This window comes from Lathamus discolor, chromosome 1 (assembly GCF_037157495.1).
Source record: "Lathamus discolor isolate bLatDis1 chromosome 1, bLatDis1.hap1, whole genome shotgun sequence".
Taxonomy (NCBI): Eukaryota; Metazoa; Chordata; class Aves; order Psittaciformes; family Psittacidae; genus Lathamus; species Lathamus discolor.
The window spans coordinates 41,872,932-41,896,195 of record NC_088884.1 but is presented as its reverse complement, the minus strand read 5'-3'; the positions used below and the strand labels follow the sequence as shown (position 1 = coordinate 41,896,195).

At 42.8% G+C, this 23,264-nt stretch overlaps 1 long non-coding RNA gene across 1 annotated transcript; it reads left to right on the top strand.

Moving 5' to 3' along the window:
- The first annotated feature begins 10,580 nt into the window (after nt 1-10,580).
- On the top strand, nt 10,581-19,276 carry LOC136009223 (uncharacterized). Its single transcript, XR_010610415.1, has 2 exons — nt 10,581-10,805; nt 13,048-19,276. It is a non-coding gene; the product is annotated as an uncharacterized LOC136009223 (long non-coding RNA).
- Nucleotides 19,277-23,264: the final 3,988 nt, after the last annotated feature.

Genomic DNA, 23,264 nt, shown 5'->3' with positions numbered 1-23,264 from the left:
TGCCAACTGACAGCCAGCCCGACCCTAGCAGTGATCCAGCCCTTCCAGGTAACTGCCCCCAGTTTATATACTGAGCATGACATGCTGTGGTATGGAATACATCTTTGGTCAGTTTGGGTCAGGTGTCCTGTCTCTGCTTCCTTCTGGCTTCCCCTCCTCCCTGGCAGAGCATGAGGCTCACAAAGTTCTTGGTCAGACCAAACATTTGAGCAGCAACTAAAAACACTGGTGTTATCAGTGCTGTTCTCAGGCTGAAAGTCAAGAACACAGTGCTGCACCAGCTACTAAGAAGGAGAAAAATGACTGCTACTGCTGAACCCAGGACACAGCCCTACCCAGGAGTTTTCTAATGTCAGGTATCAAAACCTACCTTGCTTACCAACCCCAATTGACTGGGGCAGGGCTGTACATAAACCCAGTGAAATGAAGCCAGCGCAGACCTAGTTTACCCTCTCCTTCTGTGTTCAGCCACAGCCTTTGGCCTTCGACCTGTAAAACTGAAACTGTAAACTTCACTTCTGTCTTCTCCTTAGGCCATCACGCTTTGCCAGTCTGGGACTCAAATCCACTCCAGCAGCCCATCCCAGTGTTCAACTTAAACCCAGTCCAAAGACGATCCAGCTCAATGACTACTCTCCTCTCTTACTGCCAACACCCCTCTTCCAACATTTCTAGGTCCAACTCCAGCCAAATTCTAGACAGATAACCTTTGACAGTGGCTAAAAAAGCCAGAATCCCTTTCCAGTTCCCTAAATTGGAAAAGTTTAAGGCTCAAACAATCCAGCCTGATTCTAGGCTACTTTCTGCTTCCTTAACTGGCGATGTTCAAACAAGGCCAAGAAAGATGAGGTCATTTGTCATAAGTATAAATAAAGACAAACAGGATCAGTGCACAAATGATCCATTCTTCCAACAACACCTGCAGTGAGATGCCAGCCTTCTTTCACGGACCCAATATTTTCACTTGTAAGGAATAGTTTAAGTAAGTCAGTCTTGCATTTGCGTTGTGGTCACACTGAAGATGAAGTAGCCAGTAACTCAGCCACAGGCAAAGATAATGCTGTAGAAGAGGTTGGTTTTATTAAAAGGACTTGAGAAGTTGTATTTTTATCTCAAAAATATTAAAGAATGTCAAGATAAAATTTAATTCAACTTCCTCTGTTCGTTCTATTCTGAACAATTTCACAATCTTATCTCCAAGTAACTTGCTTGTCATTAAATAAATGCACTTGTCATTAAATAGATGTACTTAGCCTCTTCAGATTGTTTGCTTCATCAAATTTGACGGATAAATTCACTGGGTAGTCTTAACATAGCCACAGGGGAGTCAGTACTGTGTTATCCCATTAGGAAACAGTATATAGAACCCACAGACATTTAATACCAGTTGTGAATCTAATAAATCCCATATCCCAGTTGGAGATTGATGAGATGAACAAAGAACCCGATGCCACACTTTTTGAAGGACATTTGTGACTGACCCCCCCCACACACAATGACTTCTACTCAGAAGGACCACAGGAAGAAATCTACATTGAAAACCTGCTAGATGTACTGCCTTGTCAGTGAATGAAGGAGAAAATCTTAGCAATACAACAGGAAAAGAATGGGGATGAATGTGAAAGGGGTAAGTTGTAGCCTGAAAGTGAAACTCTCCATCTTAATACACTCTAGAGGACTAGAATAAGTGCTTTCTAATTAGCTTGCATTTCACTTGGCATATTTATGGCTATCGCTGCAAAAGTAGACCAATATACAAGACTTTTTATTAAAGGGTCTCCAGAGGGAGCATCCAAACCTGCCAGCAACCATGTTTCAGAGGTTTAACCTCTCTAACCTTTATGGTTCAGCTAAAGTTCTTCCTCCACATGTGCCGAACACATCATTCTGCCAAGTGAACTGTAACCTTGACTTATATACCTACTCTGTTTAACATGCAGCAACATTACTTTTTATTTGGGGTTACCTTTTATGATTTGCTCACCAAAGTTTGCTCATAGAAGTAACAGAAATACTAAACCTGGATATTGAGTTACTGAAGGCAGCACGTAGGTGCCGTGTTCATGACTAAAGACCATTGTACATTGAGGTGTGAGTGATCCACACAGTCGTTAACCCCAGCAGCCTTGCTACACTTCACTACACGGGTCTTCTGACCCATGCTGTGCTGCACAGATACCTTGGCTGCAGGGTAAGCTTAGAAAGCGTATTGTAGTGGAGGAGCCTGCACGCAGCTCCCACTTGGTACCTGCAATTGCACCACCTGCCTTTATCTAAAACTGCAGCAACAAGTTCTCCAGCAAACATCCTTTCTAGCTGGCAGTAGAAAAGATGAATAGAGATATTTTCTTGTAAGAAAATCCTGAAAGAATACTAATTAACAAAAAAAGTGGTGTAACTCCTCAGTGGGTGGACCTGGAGGCCCGTCTGAACCTCCACAATACAGCAATACCAGCATCTGAATGCACATAAGATTATCTATACTACCCTGTCTTTCTATATGACACTGATGCTGATAACTAACATTTTGAAGCAGTACTTGTCATAATCTGAGTGCCTTACTGGGTTCATAACAAACCAGTGCCTCCTGGTACAAAGCAACAATTAAGAAAACAATACCCAAGTCTCTACTCTCTTTTATGTACAGGACTGGCATCATCGTTCCTTTAGTCTTCCTCTCAAAGAGTGCTTACTCAGACTAGAAAAGCTATATCTTGCTTGAAATGCTTCTCTTCTTCATCATCAACTGGGAAACCATCTAGTTTGAATTCCGTACTCCTGATATTTGTGGCTTTTGTTTGCATTGTCCCCTCCAATACAGGCGGCTGAGGCTGCAATACCATTCTGTCAATCTTTCTTCTTTTTTTTCCTTAAGGTTTACTGTCACTTGATTATAACAAAGAATTTTCAGGTCACAAGCATCCGTGTCACTGACATCCTGGCCAGCCAGCCCAGCGCTTTCCTGGCAGACCTTTGCCTTCCCATGGATGTTCATCTTGGTCACTCAAAAGCTTCTCGAGCACTACCTAGCTCCTAAGGAAATGAGACAGCCGCATGTTTTACCCACAGAATGAACACTTTTCAGCCTATTTCTTCACCCATTCTCTGCTGAACTGGAACACACAGATGTTAGATATTTGCACCTGGCACTAACTAACAAGTACCATGCATCAGAGCTGCTAAACGTAATCATGTAGAACGATTCAGTGATTTTGACCATGTAGGTGCTGTGCCTTCCTTCCAGATTGTTCATTCATTTTCTCCTTTGATAGAGCATCGTCTTTTTTACTGTTTGCTTTCAGACAGAGATTCCCTAAGGGAATCCCTCAGATATTTCTTCAGACATCTCCCTTATGTCTATAAAGCACAACAGAGTGTGATGTGACTCGGAGCCGGCTGAATGGAGCACAGCTCCTTTCCAGACAGTGCTCACTCAGCTAATTAGCTCTGCTGAGAAACCAGAGTCATTAAACCCCAGGCAAACAGCACAGTGATGACTCTGCCTTTTTTCCAACACCAAAACTGTGCATTGTGCATTGTTTTCTCTAGGCTCCTACCCTCTTTCTGCTTGCACATCCAGGTTGAGCAGTTGCATGTAAGAGAATGTTTTTAATATTGTCACTATGCAAAATATTCCCAAATTTGTCTCTACATTGGACGTCTCTTTCTCCAGACTAAAATCCTACTTTTTTTCTAGTTTTGGGCTGTGTTTTTTTCCTGTACCTCTTCATTTACTGTCCACAGTAAAAGCTGACCCGAAGCAGAATACACTTTTCCTCTCTTGCATGTCCTCATGGTGAGCGTCCTGAGTCATCTGACAAGAAAACTGAGAAAGATCATTAACCTTGTTTCAGCTGCTTATGTTCAAGCAAAGGGGGAATGAAAATGCTTACACAGTATTACCAAACAATAAAGTCAAAAAATAGCTTTGTTCAGTGGTGACTCAGTACAAAGAGAAATTAGAACAGATGCATGATAGCTAGATATGGAAAAATATCATCCTCAGACTGTGGAAGCAAATCAATGTCCTCAAAATGAGCATGCTCAGAATCCATCTGTAGTTAATGTACTATTCTTCATACAGGGTAAATATTTTTTTGCTTAAACAAGAAGTTTCAGCATTTCATTGCAAGAATTGTGCCAAATCCAAATTGCTTATTGACAAGCTGTAGTAACTGTGTACAAACAAGAGATGAGTGATTTTAACTTGTCTTTCATGATACATTCTGAAAGCACACAATGAATCATTCTCAAGTAAGTCCCATGCTGACTAAAGCAGAAAGGGGAATCTAGGCTCAATTTCCATAAAATAATAAAACCAAATGTGCCTACAGCTTCTATCTTTGGCATTGGTTTAGTGTTTAATACCAGTAATGAAGGTCTCAGAGGTTAAGGGTTGCTTCCTTGCAACGAGAAATGATTAGAGGAGCATGAAGATTAGCTGGAGGGGGGGAAGGAAGGGAAATGGGTTTCAGGAAAGATTATTTGTGTTGCGAAGTAAAACAAGCAATGAAAAGGTTGAGTAAACTTTGGATATCTCTATCTAAAATTAAATGTGTCTGTTGGTATGCAGTTAGGGAAATAACCCAAGTTAAGTCCCATTAATAGTTCTGGCAAACCTGGGTGGGTGAAACTGATCTGTGAGACACATAAGCAGGGGGAGAACCTGCGTGGCTCAGCATGGTTTGCAGGGCAGCTCCAGAGTCAAGCTGCCTGGTGCTGAGGTCTCTGTATGTGGGGAAGTGCTGGATGAGCGGATTATGTTGCTGCTGCTTTCTTTGGCAGCATGAAAACATGAGCAAAAGAAGTGCTCTTTGTATTGATGAAGCTACACCATTTCATGCTATCTAAATCTCAGCATGACCATGTAGCTGCATGCAATAGCCAGTAATTTCCCTTTATCTTTGCTGTCAAAAACCAGGCTGCAGCTATCTGATGTCCCTTAGGTTGATACTGAAGGACTTTTACTAATGACTTTACCAAATCATTTCCTTTTTTTGCTTTTTTAAAGGAAATAGAACACAGTGATGTGGCTGTTCTGCTGCACATATAAACCTGGTGCGATATGTGTGACATATATACACACATATAGAAATGCATACAGAAACACACACAGACCTCTCTGTATTTTGATAATGTTTTGACTACTGTAGTAAGGATGAACCAGAGACACCTGCGTGCATTAAAGGTAGTATCTGAATCAACTCTAGCCTTCCAGTTGTCCACTTTGTCCATTATGATCTTCTAAATTGCACATTTGAGGTGAATTGCCCTAAAAGTACTTACTGGAGGTTGTGGGTGGGATAAAAGGAGTAATGTTCCATTAAAGCTGTTATTGCAAGTATTGGAGTAAATTTTTCTCTTAAAACATTTCATTATGACTCAGCAGCAATTGTCTACCTCAGTTATGTTGATTGCCATTAACCATGTGATAGGGAATTGTGTTTGCTAACAAAGTGCAATCCTGTACATAACACAGACATAGCTCATGAGTACTTAATTGGGGTCTTGGTGTGAGATATTCCCCGGCTGACAGTGAAAGATGGACAACTATCCTAGATGTAACCCCGCTGAAGTGAGGCACCACAAATATCGCACTCTTTCATGTATTCAAGGGAATTGGAAATGGTTTGCTGAAACCGACTTAAAGAATATTCAAGCCCAAAACACCCAACACACTTTCAAAGCTGTGTCTTTGATTGTCATAGTGGGCTTGGATTCCAAGTAATTTTCACTCAATGCTCTAAAGCACTTCCAGTCTGATTACTGTTGTTAAATTGCCAAGATCTAATTCAGAAACTCATTTACTATTTTGCTTGTTGTGTTAGACTAGGACATAAACACTTGCATGCCCTGGCAGAGGAGAAAATTGGAAAAGCTAGCACTATCCTGCAGAGGATCTGCAACACAGCATTTAAATTAACCAACATGCATGGATACTGCTTCTCAGACTTCTCTAGAAGTCCCTCAATGGGGCCAGACAAGTACATAGGCTGTTGAGAGTTACAGTTACAAGAAACCAATTGTATTTCCAACAAATAAGGCAATAAAAGTGTCTCTTATTAGCTATGTACACATAATCTAAACTTCTATATAGACAAGGATTTCCTGCCAAGGTCATAAAATCCTAGAATGATTCAAGCCACAAGGACCTCCGGAGGTCACCTGGCCCAGTTGTCTCCTCAAAGCAAGCATGGCTAGAGCAACCTGTTCGGAGTCCCACCAAGCTCTGAACGTCTCCAAAGCCAGAGTGCACAACCTCTGAGGACAGCCTGCTCCAGCACATGACTACCCTCACCCCAACCGCAGAGTCAAGCTTTTCAAAGCCTCTGTGTGACCTAGGTGCTCTATGTTACTGTGCTAGTCTGAAGAATTTTGAACATCATCTTATACAAAACCACGCACAGTGATGCAGCCAGCGGAGCTGCCTTGATCCTGCATCACCTGTCTCAGCAGTGCTCCAGCTGCTGACACAGCACTCTGAGGCTCTAGGTACCTGCTGGAGTTTAGGTTAATGGCAGAGACTCCTCCTGAGGAAGGCAGGTGCAGATCTGACGCAGAACCACCACTGTTCCCACTCTGACAGTTTTGCTAACAAAATAAATTATATAAAAGTGAACCCAGTTGCTTCTAATGGAGATTTTAAAACAAATATATATAAAAAAAAAACAAACAGAAAAAGAAAGAAGAACAAAGAAAACTTTAAGAAGAACATCACTTCGCAACCTTTTTCATAGCACAAAGTAAATATCTGTGTAAGTTTTGGAAATAGCTCAATATTTGCATTTATGCAGTTCTTTAATACTAAAATGCAAATACAGTGTTTATAAATACATAAATACAAATATACTATACAAACCATACATATTTAAATGCAGTGTTTAATATTTACCTGGTGCTTCTCATTGTCGAGACTTTCAGCTTGGCTCTTTTGCCTTGGTATATACAGACAAGGAAAACCTTAATAAAATGAACCAATCTCCTAACCAGTCATTTCTGATAAGGATGTGAATTCATGGGCACTCGTTTCTGTGCAGGCATCATGAAAACCTCAGTAGTTATCCTGGCCTTTTGTAGCTGAGGAACCCTTTGTGTTCTGGTATATGTTTCCCTAGGAGCGTGGCAGACACTGATCATGCAGGGGCAGGGGGCCTGTCGAAGGGCTTGCAGAGACTTCACTCTGTGCCTACAGAAAAACTGCTGACTCCAAAATTGCATTTCAGAGGCTGATAGGAGTTATTTTTTGCATGGCTTCACATAGCAGCCTTTGTCCTCTTGGGCCTGGGTGCTGACAAGAACATTAGCTGGTTCTGGAGAGTAATTCCAGCTCCTGGCACAAGGACTTAAACATGGTTCTCCCTACTCTCGATTGGTTATCCCATGCTGCTGCATGATGCGGTCTCACCAGCTGATCTGTCTCACCAGTCTCTCAGTCCCAAACTTCCTCTTGACAAGAGAGGCTGAGTTATGGCTTCACTCTGGAGAATGAGAGTGGTGCGAACATCTCATGCTGTCTCTGTATATTAAGGAACTCCATCCACCCCTCAGGATGGTTTGTACCTGGCCCAGATCTACCTAGTCTACCATGGAAGATGAAGTGTGGCAGGCCTCAGTAGCATCACTACTGTGCAACAGCATGAACTGTAGTGGCAGGTGAGGGTTGAACAGTCACTGGGTACATTTGGCTTGTGCCCCATATGGTGTGTGCTGGTCTGATTGCATGTTGTGCATGAACCGGGCAAGACACAAGTGCAGCATCTGCTGAAGAGGCCAAGGGCAAGAAAGACCTAAAGGCTACAGCAGACTATCGCACCGCAGCAGTGGTGGGAATTGTGCCTAGCAGGAATGAGCAGCCTGTCCCGTCCAGACGCCAAACCCCAGCCTGGCAACGTATGGGCACAAGCCAGTCCACACCACCTGGCTCAGGAATGAAGGCTTGCTCAGTAGTGTGGCTATCAAAACCAATCCAGACAAGAGCCCAGAAGCTTTGATTCTTTCTTTCCTTCCATTACCCTGCACTGTCTTATTCTTGCATCCCTCTGCCCTTTGGAAGGTCTGTGAGACCTTTCCAAATGGCTGCTTTTCTGCTGTGCTACGCCAGCACCACTAAACAGCCTGTGTCAGTCACTCTGCAAGAGCTGCTTTCCTGCCTGCTGAGGCAGGACAGATGGCAGAGGGAACAGCAAAGAACCTAATGAGACTGGGGAGCAGAGGGAGGACAAAATACCCGGTGGCTTTAAAATATCCAGTTAACATTTTAAGAAAGGAAAACAGTGCTTGTGAATCACGAGAGCTATTTCACTTCTCCCAGCTTTCCCACCTCTATCACTTGCAGAGATACCTTTACTGACTCTTGCCTTTTCTTTCATTTCCTTTATTATCTTGCCTGCAGTCACACACAGAGGTCAGCAGCCAGCTGCAAAGGGCTCTCCCAGCCTGCTGGTATTCTCAGCCATAGGGAGTATTCCTTGGCTTTTATCCACCCAGGAAAGTTCTCCAGCCAATGCTATATCAGCTCTGGAAGGAGCAGTAGCATTCTGCAGTTTACTGGCAAAGCCAAGCTCTGCAGTTCATCCCACCTGCTGTGCATTTCTCATAGGGTGAGACATAAACACGTTCAGCAAGCCGCTTTGTCTCTGGTCACTCGTTTCATTTCTTGGGGGAAGGCTGTAAACATCCACCATCCCTTGCTCTCATTCCCACATTTCTTTCTGGGTGCAAGCTTGTTTACCTCCAGGAGGAGATGAACAGTGATTAAGAAGACTTGAGCCAAGGCCAGAGTTTTAAGTCCAGCATAGTGGGGGTTTGAGTGTGCAACTGAGGGAAAGAAAGTGTGACCTTCTGCGTTAGAACTTGCCATCTCCTGGTGACCACCTGCCAGGCACACACAGGGCTTCCTACCTTGCCTGCAGTGTCTGTTTCACCCCGTTGCAAAAAAGAGAAGTGAAGAGCATGAGCGAGGCTGAATCAGCCACAAAGCAGGGTCACTTCACCCATTCTGTCCTGGCACAAACCCACTCTGAGAGCTTCTCACACTCTTCCCCTGCATCCACACTTGGCATCGGGCAGACCCTCTCCTGCACACACCATGTAGCTCCTTTTCTGCCTGGGGGGCTTTTTTCCTGGGATCTCCCACCACAGCCACTTCCTTTGGCACCTTCTCTTTACTGCTGCTGGAGGCCCATGTGGCCCCTGGTGGGGAGCAGGTAACACAGACCTCCTCTTACAAGCACAATGAGCCCTTTCTACCCCACTGTTCCTGCAGGATAATGTTCCTGCATCATCCTCTGTTCTTCACACAAGTGCATATCTGGTCCTTTTCTGTAAGTGATGCTTTCCAGAAAATTAGAGCAACCTTTCCTGCACAGATCTGGAGCCCAAAGGGCTGGGGGGAGCAGCTGAAATGTGACACAGGCACATGCCTTGGTGAAAAGAAGTGCCTACAGGCACTACATTTAAAGCTGTATTTCAGTTGACTGAGTTATCAGCTTGTGTTTAACAGCAACAGTGATGTTTGTGGTAGACAGGAGGTTTTTGAGCAGATACTGTTGTAGCAGAACAATTTGCATGTGATACTGTGTATGAATACAAAGCCAAAATTCAGTCGTCCGCCAGCTAAAAGTGTGGATCAAGACTAAAAGCCATCACTATAAAGCCCACAGTCACCCAGCCTATCTTTACATATTTTCCAACAACAGGTTTAGGAGTCACCTCATACATACAGTGTGACTTCTCTGCTAGATTAGCCACCTAATATTTCATCAATGACCTTTCTTTCTCTGGTCTCTCAGTCTTCTCTTCCCATTTGTTTATATTAATTCAGATTTTCCACTCTTATCTACCTTTATCACAGCTTTTTTCCTTTAGGACAACGGGGTCACCATGAGGCTCTTAACAAATGTGATGATCTGGCACTTTGTTTAAGTTTAATATAGTTATTTCTGTGAGCTATGGTACTAAGGACGTCCTGTCTGTCAAGTGCTCTACCTGTAACACAAGCCAAGATGCATCCCAAATAAGCCAGAATCATCCATTTATTGAGAAATAATTAAAAAATGAAATATTTGACAGCCCTAAATCTGATAATTCATCCAGACTCCTTCTTCAACGTAAGAGGAGCATATGGTATACTAGAAAAACACAGAAGCCCCAATTCTTTATATAGTTACATTGATAGATTATACTAGCTCCCTTCAAACAGCATCATGCTGTCATGAAACCAGTATCACACGGGGTGGTTTGATAGATAACCTTCATTTGCAGTTGAACTGTTCATTATCTCACCTTTGCTAGGTAAATACCATGAAGTTCTACTCTTTGCTGGGCACAAACTTTTGATTTGACCTGTTGAATTGCAGAGTGGCCCAGCTGAGCCCCACCTTACAACGACCAGCAAAGTGGCTTTGAAACACCCCTCAAAGCCATAGGCTGCCATAGGAGACCCTGCCAAGCTCACATTATCTCCCTGTGTAATTACACCTTTTTAGTTCAGTGGGGTGTGATTAGCTCAAGCTGTAACTCATTTAGTGCACTATAATTACAGTGCACTCAGCCTCACAGTTGGTTTTGACCCAGAAAGGATGAGTTCCTGGGGTTATTTTTAAACAATCTGTTGGCAGTGGTGGCAAGTATTACCAAACCTCGCAACAAAAGCACATGAAATTTGATGGGTGCTTGACTGTCTTGGTAGTGGCTGCCAGTGTCAAACATCTCTAGATATTCCTGAGTATTCTGCATGGTGTTTGCCTCCTATTTCAAGCCTATCTCTTCCTTCAGTAACAGGTGCCCAGTGGAATGAGTCTCAGGTAAGTGATCTGATGGGAAGGGTCCTGCTTTTAAGTAAAAGGGCGGTGGAGGGGGGAGAGATTTTTTATTAACTCTGGGACTGTTAATTTGTTAATTTCTGATTAGAATTATCAAAAAGATAAGCATGCAGGAGCTGCTGGAATGGTAGAAGGCAGTAAAAAATACAAGCTGTGCATGGGGAAGTTCCCATTTTAGAATGGGGAATTGTACCTTAGTGCAATTAGAGCAGCAGATGCCTAATGACTGGCCTAAAAAAAGATGTAAGTACATCTTCCACTAGAAATGTTTTATGACCATTTACTGTTATAGCTTTGTGTAAAAGCAAGGGCGGCAGTAAAGCCACCCTCAAAGGATTTTTTTCCTTCTTCTGCATGTTTTTGAAAAAACAGTTTATTTTACTTAATTCCGCTAGGCATTGTTGCATCAATTTTGCCACCCTTGTGTAGGAAAGCTGCCAATTCACTTACAGTGCAGTGGTGGGCTGGTGATGTGAAACCTTGCCTGCTACTCACGTAAAATAATTTCTCTTTTCTTTCTGTGTTAAAATGAACCTTCCTGAAAACATCTTTCCTCGATGTTGCTTTCACAAGGTATTTCTGGTCATAAAGATGCTGATACACTACTTGGCAGGACCAGAATTGCTTTTCACCTATTAGGAAAGAAGAATTGGTTACATGAGCTGTAAAGGAAAGGCTAAACTGGGTATTTCTTTGATCGGTAGGGAAGGAGTATTCTCCATTTAAAATAGTCTGGAGGATTGGGCAATGTTTTTTAATTGCACACAATGAAGGACAACGGCTTGCAGTATTGTGAAAGCTTGGTTTAACCTTCTCTTGGTATTTTGTACCTTCAGGTGGCAGAAAGGGGTGTAGAAAAGCAGTGCTCGTACAGATGTAACTGCGAATTGTAGCGCAGTGTGTAATAGGCCATACCACTGTTGCAGAAAACAAACTTTTTGGCTCTGAGGACATCAGAAACCTCCTTGCTCTGCAAGAAGTGATGCTGATAGTTTTATTAAGGGTGACCCTGATAAGAGAGGAAATTCCTGTCAGGAATCAGTAGTGGAAGAGCTCACAAGTATGCCTGCTTGAGGGGAGAAGTGGCTGCCCTGATGCAAGCGGCAGATTTTTCTCAAAAGCAAGGTAACTTCTCCTTTGTGTGCGAGGCTGAGCTCTCTGAATTGCTCTGAAGTTCCCTGTCACTTATTCCTTGCTGATCTGGCCCTTTCATCCAAAGGCTTCCTAGGCACCTCAACCAAAGCACGAAGATGATGGTGTCCCAGCACATTAGCAGCACACTGCTTGCAGCAGGCACTATCTGTGAGCTCTGCGATACAAGGCCAAGCCACTGCACTTTCTTGCATGGAGAAATTGAAAGAAAACTATCAGTTAGGCCTGCTGAGGGAATCTGAAAGAGAGAAAACCCAAGGACCTTCATGAACTCTTTTTCTTTAGGCTCCACATGCCCATGTGCATTGTACAGCTTCCACGGTTAACGGACATAAACGACGTTGGTTAAAAGCGACAGGAAACAAATGTAATCCTTCCAAAGTGGCACTATTATAGATGGCAGCTGTGGGAAAGGGATTCATTTGCCATCCATGACACACAGTGGCTACTCTTTACACATAATGACGCTATTCTTGCATGTCCCAAAGGCCTGTGTAATTCTAACAAAAGTTTCTGCTGCTCTAGCTCAGAGTGGCTGGGATTTGAGAACATTTTCCCAAGCTCTCTTGTGGTTCAATGTGCATGTTATTGAAAGCACAGGTCTGCCACTGTTTGCTATGCTGGGAAATGTTGTATGTAGTCAGGACAAAGGAAAAGTTGGTAATGGAAACCTTATAACTTGACAGATGTGACTCAAAGTGAAAACATATTGGCCCCATCACATATTGGCCCTTCACGTGTCCTCTCTGTGTACTGCATGCCTCTCATTTACCCCCTGTCATTTTCTAAGCCGTTATTTCACAAATTCTGTTTATACATCCAGGACAGAAAACACTGATTATCAAAGCAGTTACTGCTTCATGAAACACTGCTCAGCTGCTTTGATTGCTAAGGGTCCAGCTAGGAAAACTGAATGATTGTACAGAGAAGGAGTGTTTCCTTCCAAGCAGAGTGGAGCATATGTCATGAGCTAGTTATTAAAACAATGATGTGCATCAATATATTAGGTGACATTTTGATAAGTGCCATTTCAATTTTATTAATCTTTAATTATTATTTCTTTGTTTTGCAGGGGTACTTCAACTGGGGCAGCTACAAGGTTTAAACAAAAATAAAAAGCCATCTTCTGTGTTAGAATTCCAAAGGCCTGCTCTTCAAAGAAAACCAGCTAAAACATGAGCTGTATATTTGTATGAGGTGGTGCACTAAAGCCAGCAGGAGTTTTGCTAGTCAGGTCAGCTTCTCAGATGTTTAGGACACTTGTAGAGAAGCGGTTTCTGCAATTCAGCTGCTGAGGAAGCAGAGTGGGATGTGTGCAACTTGACTGAAGTTTCTGGTTTGGACATGACCAGAATAAACAGCCCTTCCTCTCTAGAAGTGTTCATATACCTGTCTGCAGGTATGACAGTGACAGCAGAGAAAATAAGAGAGGAAAAAGAAGGGGATATTTCAGTCTGCCTGTTGAAGCTGGACCAGCATGCAGAACAGATGAAGATTTCCATGACAGGAAAACCAGACAAGAAGAGGCGATGTGAACCTGCAGCCCAGTGAAAAGAGGACTTGATTTGATTCGGAACATTGGTGGGAACCATTTCCCACCCTGCCTTTCTCCTCACAAGGCTAAGTGCAAGCTCTTCCTTGTCCCCCAAAATGTTACATTTCTATGCTGTACCCCTCTGGAAGGCAGAGTGGGGAAGGAGGGTATCAAAAAGTCAGGCTCAGTGCCTAAGAAGAAGAAGGAGTCCATCCTGGCATTAGGAAGGAGCTGGGATTCAGGAACATACCCTGCAGTATGCTTTCCTTGCAGCAGTGTTTTCCTCAGCCCATCTTATCAGCACACAGGGTGGCTTTCTTCCCATTTCTGACCACCGCACAGAGAAAAGGTTTAACTACTGGGTATGGATTTGAGGATTTGGCTCCATCAATAGAGTTTTGTGGATCCAAATCAGTATGAAGCTCATCAAACATGATGCGCTTCTTGGGTATTGGGATATCAGGAGCAATTTTCATACACTTTGGTCACCTGCCATACGTAACACTGCATCAAGGCCCTCTTAACATATAGCAGTTACTGACAGCAACTTTTGCCCACCTGAACATCTCAGACCATCCTAGTCTGTTCTATTTCCCACATTTCTTTTTCTTTGTGTGACTCTCTCTCTATATATGTTACATTTATGAGGGAGGCAAGAGCCTAGCACATCTGCTCTTGTGCTCATTCCTTTCTCTTTGTCACTCTTCTGGAATACATTCCAGCTCTTCACCCCACTTGAACTGACTGGACTAATGAGCGACTGCTCATTATTCAACATTTTGGCTGTTCTCTACCTTATGTTTTGCTTCTTAATGAGCTGAAAGGGTCAGATTATTTAGCATGAACTTGTTCCAGTAGCTGGTCTGGCTGTTTGTACTTTCAAGCACTGCTGCTTAACTAGTGCCAACTACAGACGGTCTCCTAATTTGCTTTTCCTTGCAGAGTCAGTGTCCCACTGCCTAACAGAGTTTCTGTGAGTATTTCCCTCTACAGCAGGTCTGACCCAACTGTGTCCTCCTCTTTAAGAGGATTTAAACATCTTTGTTACATCACCTTCATCATTCTCTGGCTTCCTTCTGTGTGTAAGGTAGTCAATCTCTTTCAGCATCACACAGAGGAGAGAGTGCAAGTCTAGGGTCTTGCTTTCCTTGCTCTGGTTTAGGGAAGTGAAGATTCTTATGACACAGTTCAGATGTATTTGCTGGCTGCAGGGCTCAAAAAATTAACTCAGCATCACAGTAAACAAATAAGAGGTGATAACCTCCCCCCCAGGCTAAGAATCACAAATGTAAGGCAACAAAAATACATGAAAAATGCAGGTCCTTTTGTTAGACTACAATTTTAAGTGTTTTCTCATTTGACTTTCCATCTTTAAACCCTTGGTCTGTCTATGGAAACACCAAAAATTCAGAACTGGTTAAGTGGTACTGGGACACACATATTAGTAGACCATAATTAATCCTTTCTTTGATTTTCTGTACTTGTACTATGCTCTTGTACATCTTAAATTTAGTTGTGTCTCTGTAAATGAATGAACGTATATGATACTCCTCTTTACCTGTGTCAGCAGGGTAGCAGCTATCCATCATTGTCACATTTGTTTATTGGTCTTATTGTCATCCACCCAGACCTGTACCCTATGGAGGTGTTCTTTTGAGAGATGTGGCCTTTCTTTACTGACTATTCCTTGCAGACAGCTGTTGCTAATTTAGGAAGAATTGTTCTTTTCAGGCATGCATGCACTTACTTTTCCAAGGTACTACCTTTTTCTTGCTCCTTGGAAACCTATGTGAGTATATAAATGGATTTACGTATGTAGATTTTAAAAGAGACCAAAAGAATCCTCTCTATTTAGAAAGTAGCATAAGAAACATCATCCAGTGAATTCTGATGATTTAATACTGGTTTCTGTGGTGTTGGGTCCATGATAGATACTATAATTGATGCAAAATGTTAAGGGCCAAATGAAAATGTAGAGTACTAATAAAACACAGCAAATAAACACTTAAAAAATTAAAAGAAAGCATTTTCAGATATTTCTACAATCTGAAATGAGATTTTGATTAGAGGATTGGTGGCTAGGCAGGGCAGGATTAAGCATATTAAACAGATACAACTTCCTCTGCTTGAGTAACTTTGGTTTCCAGTCAAGAAGAAAACATGAGTAGAAGATGGTGCTGCTTAAATATAACAAACCTGGATAGGTCATTTGTCAAAGCCAGAAAGGTCACCCAGGGATCTGCTGAGAACACTGCATTGCTCTTTATTAAACTGGATAACGCACACAAATTCTGGTCCCATCTGTACCGGACATCCAGAGATTAATATGGGATTGCAGCATTATAGTTGTCATTATAAAGCCTTTCCTTCACAGATAAAAGAGCTTCAGAGTCATTAATAGATGAGACCATATGGTGGTCCTCCGAAACAAGCTCTGTAAGGATAAAGCACTGAAGCAGCAGTGGAAAGGACTCCTCCAAGTTGCTGCTTGCGTTGAAAGATGTGGTGGGACTGTGGGTCCATTTGCTGTAACTCACAGAGGCCTTTTATCAGCAAACAAAGCACAATAGCTGCAGAAGAAGGTGCTGTCCCCTGATATCTTTTTGCAACAGGAAGACCACTACTTTTGAAACCTCACTCATCACCTTGGGCTGTATGGAGAGCTCTGTTTACCTCTGTTCTTCTCAGTGCCTTAGCAATCTTGTGCTCCTTGAGTCCTGAAGCACACATTTTTGGCCAAAGAGTTGGGCCTGGCACAAAGAACAAAGTCTGCTGGCTTCCGGGCAGCAGGAGTGAGAAAAGCATTCCTACATAGGAGTTAACCATATAAACAATATCATTTTGGAAAGTCAGCAGTAAAACTAGAAACAGAATTCCATTTCTCTTCCACTTTCTTTCTACATTGGCACAATTAACTTAGATGTTCACTACAAAGAAAACCTGTATTTGAGAATGCCAAGGCTTTATTCAACACTAACCTCTCTCCAGTGAAGTTAATGGACAGGCAGCAAGGATGAATTTTCTTTTGATTGAGCTCACAGTACAAGGGATTCCCTAATCAGATAGTTATTTGCTAAACAGTCCATTTTAACGTCTCTCTTGGTTCTTCCCCTTTCATTTACCTCTTCCCGTTCTGCAGTTAATTGTGCTCAGTGCTTCTGCAAGAGCTCTACAGAGAAAGATTAATGAAACATCCTGTTAATTCAACTCCCTTCCTGTATGTATTGTGCCTGGAGCACTCTGAAGCGAAGGGACAATTTTGGTGATTGTATTGATGACTGAACATTCCAGTTCTTCTACATTACCAAACGCTGTAATAGAAATCATACCTGTCCTGCAACAACAATTAGTGTAGGAAGCTGGAGGGCAAATTCTTCTAGAGAGAGCAGTTATTTAAGAGAAGATGTGTGGTATAGTCTTGTAGGTGTGTAGGAAGTTGTTGTTTCTGGTTTTACAGCTGGTCTGTAAAGCTTCATGACAGCTCTTGTCATCTTCGTGTTAATTTTGTTTATCCATCATTTGTCTCATATTTTAAATTACTTTCCTGTTCTCTTTTCTCTGCCTTCTCAGTATCCAGATATTTTCAGCAACATCTTTTCAGCTCTAGTTTCTTGTTGGTCCCTCTTCTCTTTCTTCTGTATTTTCTAATTTCTATTAGAAATCACAGCTAATCACTGTGAGTGTTGCTTCCATTCTATTTGGAAAGTGATTTTTGGCCTTTCATAGTGTCACAATGCGGTTTCTTTTCCTCAGTAGAACCTAAATTTTCCTACATTTCAGACTCTTTTCTCAAAATACCTGAAATGGTGAAATCCCTTATCCTTACCCATTTCCATTATTATATAGGCCCCAGTGTTTGTTCGCATCCGATAACTCCCTCCTCCAGTCCTCTTTGTCCTTTGTCACCACTCTCCACCACCTCCCCATCACTTCTCGCTGTACTCCAGCTCTTGTCCTGTTGCTGCCAGGATTAGTGCAATAGAAGGAATGCTGAAAATCTGTGAGAGACAGGGTCATTGCTCTCAGCTATCTCAGCAGACCACAAAGTCTGCATCAGCCAGCTGCATCTGCTTCAGGGCTCTTAGTCCCTACATCTCAGCTTGGGCAACATATGTGCTTCCTGCAGATCAGATTTCCTGGGAAAATGGGTACCAAACTCTGACAAGTCTTTATGGAGTGCACATTAACTGAGCTACTGCAGTGATTTATAACCTTCTCAGAAATGGTCTGGAGACAAGAAAACAGCAATTTTCTGACATGAGGGCATTCCCCTGCCAAGTATCAGCTTCTATCTCTAAAGCAGGCAGGCAGTAAAGAATGATTTTTGATATGGACCAAAACTGTATTTTTCATTTCTCAGTTCTTAGAAATTTTTCTTCCTGAGTTTTTAAGTACTGTTAGAGTTGTTTAGATTTTTGTGCTGCTTTGACAACAAAAGAATATAGCAACCTCCCAAGCTCTTCAGGCAGCGTAAAACTGGTTCCTGTGCCCCAAGCTGGTCACACCAAATGTTCTTTCTGCATTGCTGGTCCCTGGCGGATGTAAACTAGTTTCTTACAGCTGTGCCAGCCTACCTAATGTAAGCTGGTATGTACTGCAGCTCTATACTGTCTCTAGCTGAGTCATGCAGACAGAGTGAACAATCTTTTTTGCAGGAAGACTGGAAAGCTTTTCTAGACTGGATCATCTCCCTACCATCTTCACCCTCAGACTGTCTCTCGCATCACCGTAGGAAGCATTGCCACATTTGCCAGCAGAGATAGAGACAGACCAAACATGGAGCAGCACTCACTCATGCTGCGGAGTCAAGTGAGGCTGCCAGGATGGGGAATTTCTGTGTAGCCAGCAAGGTGGCAGGAGAAGAATGCCCATGTCTCTCTGATGCTAGTAGCTGCTCTTCCTAAATGCAGCTGAATGGAAGGATCCTTTCAGTGAAGGCTGTGCTAACCTAGATGTTTACATTAGCCAGAGGAGGCTCTCTAGATCATTCTTGAGGGACAGGTTATTACCCAAAGTGTTATTCAAATTGGGTGGCAACATTCACTGCTATGTCACTACAGCACACAATTCATAATACACCCACACCACACCCCTTTCAACTCTGCTCTATCGAGGGTTTTGCCCTGCTCTACTCTGCTCTTGCTTTTTCACTTTTTTGGCTTCTGGAGAGGGGTGTCTCCATCTCCATTTGTCCCTCTTTCCCTCCTATCATTAGACTTTAGCAGCCTATCAGACTCACTCATAAAGCCATCCCTCTCCTTCACAAAGATATGGTTCCTGATGCTATTCCATCACTTCAAATCAATCAATCACATAATATCCCAACTCCTGCAGTCATTTACAGACAATAGTAACTACAAAACAACTGTTTGGCTGTTTATTGATACACGTTAGTCCCTGGGGAGAAATAAGAATGAGCACTCCAATGCTGCTTTCTGTGTGTCACCAACAATTGCTCTGTGAACCCTGGATATGTGACTCCAGCTGTGACAGTGAAGCAGGTGTGAAAAGGCAGTATGGCAGCATCCTCCGGTGTTCCACCATATGGCTGGTACAGAGCTCACAAGGTGAAACACTGAGGAAGCGAGTGCCTGTGTGAAAACCATAAGCTACCAAAATGCACCCATGGCTGAAAGGTTAATAAATTCTAATCCTGTGTCTCAGGCATGAGGAAAGATCACTAAACCAATAGACATTGATATTATTATTATAGATATTATTGTTGGGGTCAATCCCCAAAAAGTCACTCCGTCTGCTAGCTCTGAAAGCTTCTTCCTGTCTCCAATCTTATCTCACCCTCCCCTAGCATAAGAAACTACTCCCCTCAATTCTCCACCCCCCCTGCACCTTGCAGAGAGCTTGACTGCTCTCTCAGCTTCAGTTCTGAGCAACAGAGAGGATAGTTGGCCATCTTGCAGATAGCTAAGCCCAGAAGACACAACAAATTCATTTTCACCCTTCCTCCTTCTCCCTGTTCCCAGGTTGTGCAGCAGTAAATTGCTCTGTATTTGCTGGGTCAGCTTTCTGACCAGCAAGTAGAGCAAACTGGAATCAAGGCTTTGCCCTCTGCCCAGGCACACGTAGTGACAGGGAGCGTATTAACAGCTGTGAAGGTTTGGATGTCAGGTCTCGGTAGCATCCTTAAGGATGTGTACTTCTGTATGTGAACTTCTCATGTCCCAAGACAAGTATTTGGCTTGGACCATAGTCCGGCTCTCAGTCTAACCCTACTCTGCAGGGCTCTGAAGCCATTCATTGCTGATGCCTGCCTGCCAGTTCCCAGCAGCACCAGCACACAGCAGAAGGCTCCAAATGTTGCTCTTGCTGTCAGTGAAAACAACAAGATCTTCTGGGGCATATCAGTGCTGCTGTAGGTGAGAGGCAACAGACGGAAAATAGGTTTAGAAGCTCTGGGGACATCCATGATGCTCCAGGGAATGCAGATGGCCTGGAACAATCACAGTAAAAGCAGCAGTAAAATTATTCAGGGCCTCTTACCTTACTAGAGGCAAAGGAGCAATTTGGCCACCTTGTAAACAATGCCTGTGACAGATGGTTGAATATCTATCCATTCAGAAGCTGCTAATGCAGGAAAGTATTATGGCAACCCCCCAGTTCTGCTAATCCACAAATTCTAAACAGAAGATATGCAGTTATAAGGTTCACTCAGAAACCAAAGAGCACCAGTAAGGAAGTAGTACTTCCTTACCTATGTCTAATCTGGCTCATTAGAAGAACAAGAAAAATATGAGAGCTGATGTTTTAAGTTACTTTCTCTCTGTTCCACTGACCCTGATCTTGAAAAGAGCACATGAATTCATCCACACTGCATTCAATCTTCTCCTAGTGTCTTCACTAGGTGGGGAAAAGCCTTTGAATCTTTACCTATTTAAAATTATGCTTGTACTAAGAGAACACGGACAGAAGCATTACCTTTTCTTGCAGGGTTTCATAGCTGGGTTACAGTTTGAGGAAGACAGAAGCTGGTAGGAGAGCAGGAGACAGCACTCTACTTGCTGAGTTATTCCATCAGTTCTAATAGGTTAACTTGCAGAATAGCACACCATGTAAGAAAGGTACAAGAACTGGACCCTGAAAAAAACCCCAAAGTATCTGACAGAATATTTCTATAGCTGAAAAACACTTTATTCATCTATCATAAAAATGAAGCAACACAGAAAAAGACAACTTTGGCACAAGTTGCATGAGCACCTGATAACTGGTTGCTGTTCCCAGTGGCTCAGGAAACCCTTCTGAACTGGCTTATTCTACAGTTCTATGAGATTTCCAAACCCTCAAGCAACAATTTAAACAACAAAATGGAAATTACATGTAAAAGCCTTGTATTATGAAGGAGAACTGTTCTTACTTTGCAGAGCTTCACCTCTCCAAACCCAGATGTGTTCTGTGGTTCTATCATTCCTGCTGTTCTAAGTGGAGGTGAAAGAGCTCCACTTGGGAAATGAATGCAATGGGTTTAGTAGTTAAGTCAGAATAAAATCAGAATTTAAGGACATCCATCCACCTAATGCTGTATGAATGTATAAGAAAAAATAAAGATCTATCCTACTTCTACAGGTTACTCCTGTACATAGTTTTTTACGAGGAGGATAGTAGGTCTGAGGATAGTAGGCCTAAGTCTATTTTGCAACTTTATACTTGTACCAGTACAGTTACAGCACCTGAAAGTTTAGCTAAGAGTTCCTGCTTACAGTCCATATTTCTAATTCTCATTCTAACTCTTCTGTATTGTACCTGAGCACCTAATAAAGACAAAGTCACCCAAAGAATATAACCATCTCTTGAGGGCCTAGTACCCAGTTTGCAGGTAGAAAGCTGGAAAAGTAACTGATGAATGCCTTGCCAAAAGACAAACAGAGAATATCTGTATTGGTGCCTGGATTTTAAACCTCGCTGCCTTATCTACCAGCTCCTTCACAGCATAGTAATGAATAAAAAATAACACCTGTAGCAAAATTCTATTTCCTCACATTGTTTAATTAATTGATGGTTATTTTAATTTTTATTTATTTATTTTAAGGTGTTCAACCACTATACCTGCTGGAGACTGCTTCCTTAGAGATTGGGGTTTGGCTGATTCTTCTTGCTGTTGCCTGTCTGTAGCTGAGAAAATCCTACCATCTGCTGGAGAGAAGAAAATCTGCTCTGGCTCCTGCAGCTGTAACTGTTCGTATTCCTGCACCTCATGTGCTCTTGTCTCATTGTCATTTCAGTATTTTTTGTTGTTGTTGTCTTAAGTGTAGTCAGACTAGTTGTCTTAATTAGTCAGATACTCACTCTATTCTTTAATGCTCGCTGCTGTTTCACAGTGAGGCAAATATAACCTCACTTCATTCATATGAATTAGAAGCTTTGTGTGGAAAAAAAAAAGCTTTCTTCAGCATATTTTTATTACTTCTTGAGGCATAAGGTGACTTGATCAAGTATGTTTCTGCAAAGCAGGCTTTACATGCTGACTAGAGCAGAATAGAGGAAAATTAGCCCAGTAATAGCACTCCAGTCCAGTACAGCTGTTTTGCAATCTCCAACAAAGTTACTCCTAGGAAGCAAGACCAACAATCCTACCTGTGCCTTTGTCCAGGAACGGAAGCAGCTTGAGTCAGCTCTTCAAATTCTGGTCAGTAGTGCGGGTGGACTGAGCTGCCTGAGCAATGCACTCCTCACAGCAGATACTTTGTCATAGCTTAGAGGCCATCTAAGCATGAAAACAAAGAGAAGCTCCTGGTCTCCCTTACCTGCTGCAAGGTTTGTCCACCATTTCTTCTTAAAGCACACAGTAAATGCAGCACTGACCCGTACACCACCTGTCCATTGAAGCAAAAGGAATGCTCTCAAAGACTAATGCGGTCTGACTGCTTTGTGGAATAAGATACCTCACTCAGAATCCCCCTGGGTCCCTTTTCACAGCCAGCTTTCTTCAAGACCCTAACCCAGTATAGAGCATGTGTCCATTACCTATTTGAAGCATGGTAACAGCTTCTCTTTGTCTGTCCTGCCAGCCTGGGGTCTGTTTCAACATATTTCAGGTTACCTGAAGAAAGAACACATTACACTGACCTCCCTGTCTGCATTAATGCATTGATTTCTAAAGCTTTATTAAAGAAAACAAAAGGTCAGTGTATTTGCCATCCCTAGCACATGGTCTTACACACAGGACACCAGCTCTTCCATGCAGTCACACACACATGCCTACAAGCTTGTTCGTGCTTCCTGACTCCAACTGCCAGGGATTTGATTGATGGATTGGCAGGAGCCAGAGCAACAGTTACGGCACTCTTAGACTTTGCCAGGAGCACCATCCTGACTCCTGAGGCAAACCCAAGAGCAAAGACACCAGGAACGCACTCTTGGATATGACTACTGGGGTCACTCAGAGATTGCCAGTATCACAGACATTTGTTGCAACTGTATCTACCCCTCTTGCCCATGTAACTCATGTTGGTACTTTCTCTCCTGGTTAACCCTAGCTTTTGCGGGGTGATGCAGCATAATAAAAAACAGACGGATGTCAGGGAGACAGAAAAGATTTTTCCCCCAGTTTCAGTATTTAAATTCCCAAATATTACCCCAAAGTCCAACAGCAGTCCAAGACCAGTAGTGAGTGGTGTCCCCCAGGGATCAGTGTTGGGACTGGTCTTGCTCAACATCTTTGTCGATGACATGGACAGTGGGATTGAGTGCGCCCTCAGCAAGTTTGCTGATGACACCAAGCTGCGTGGTCCAGTTGATACGCT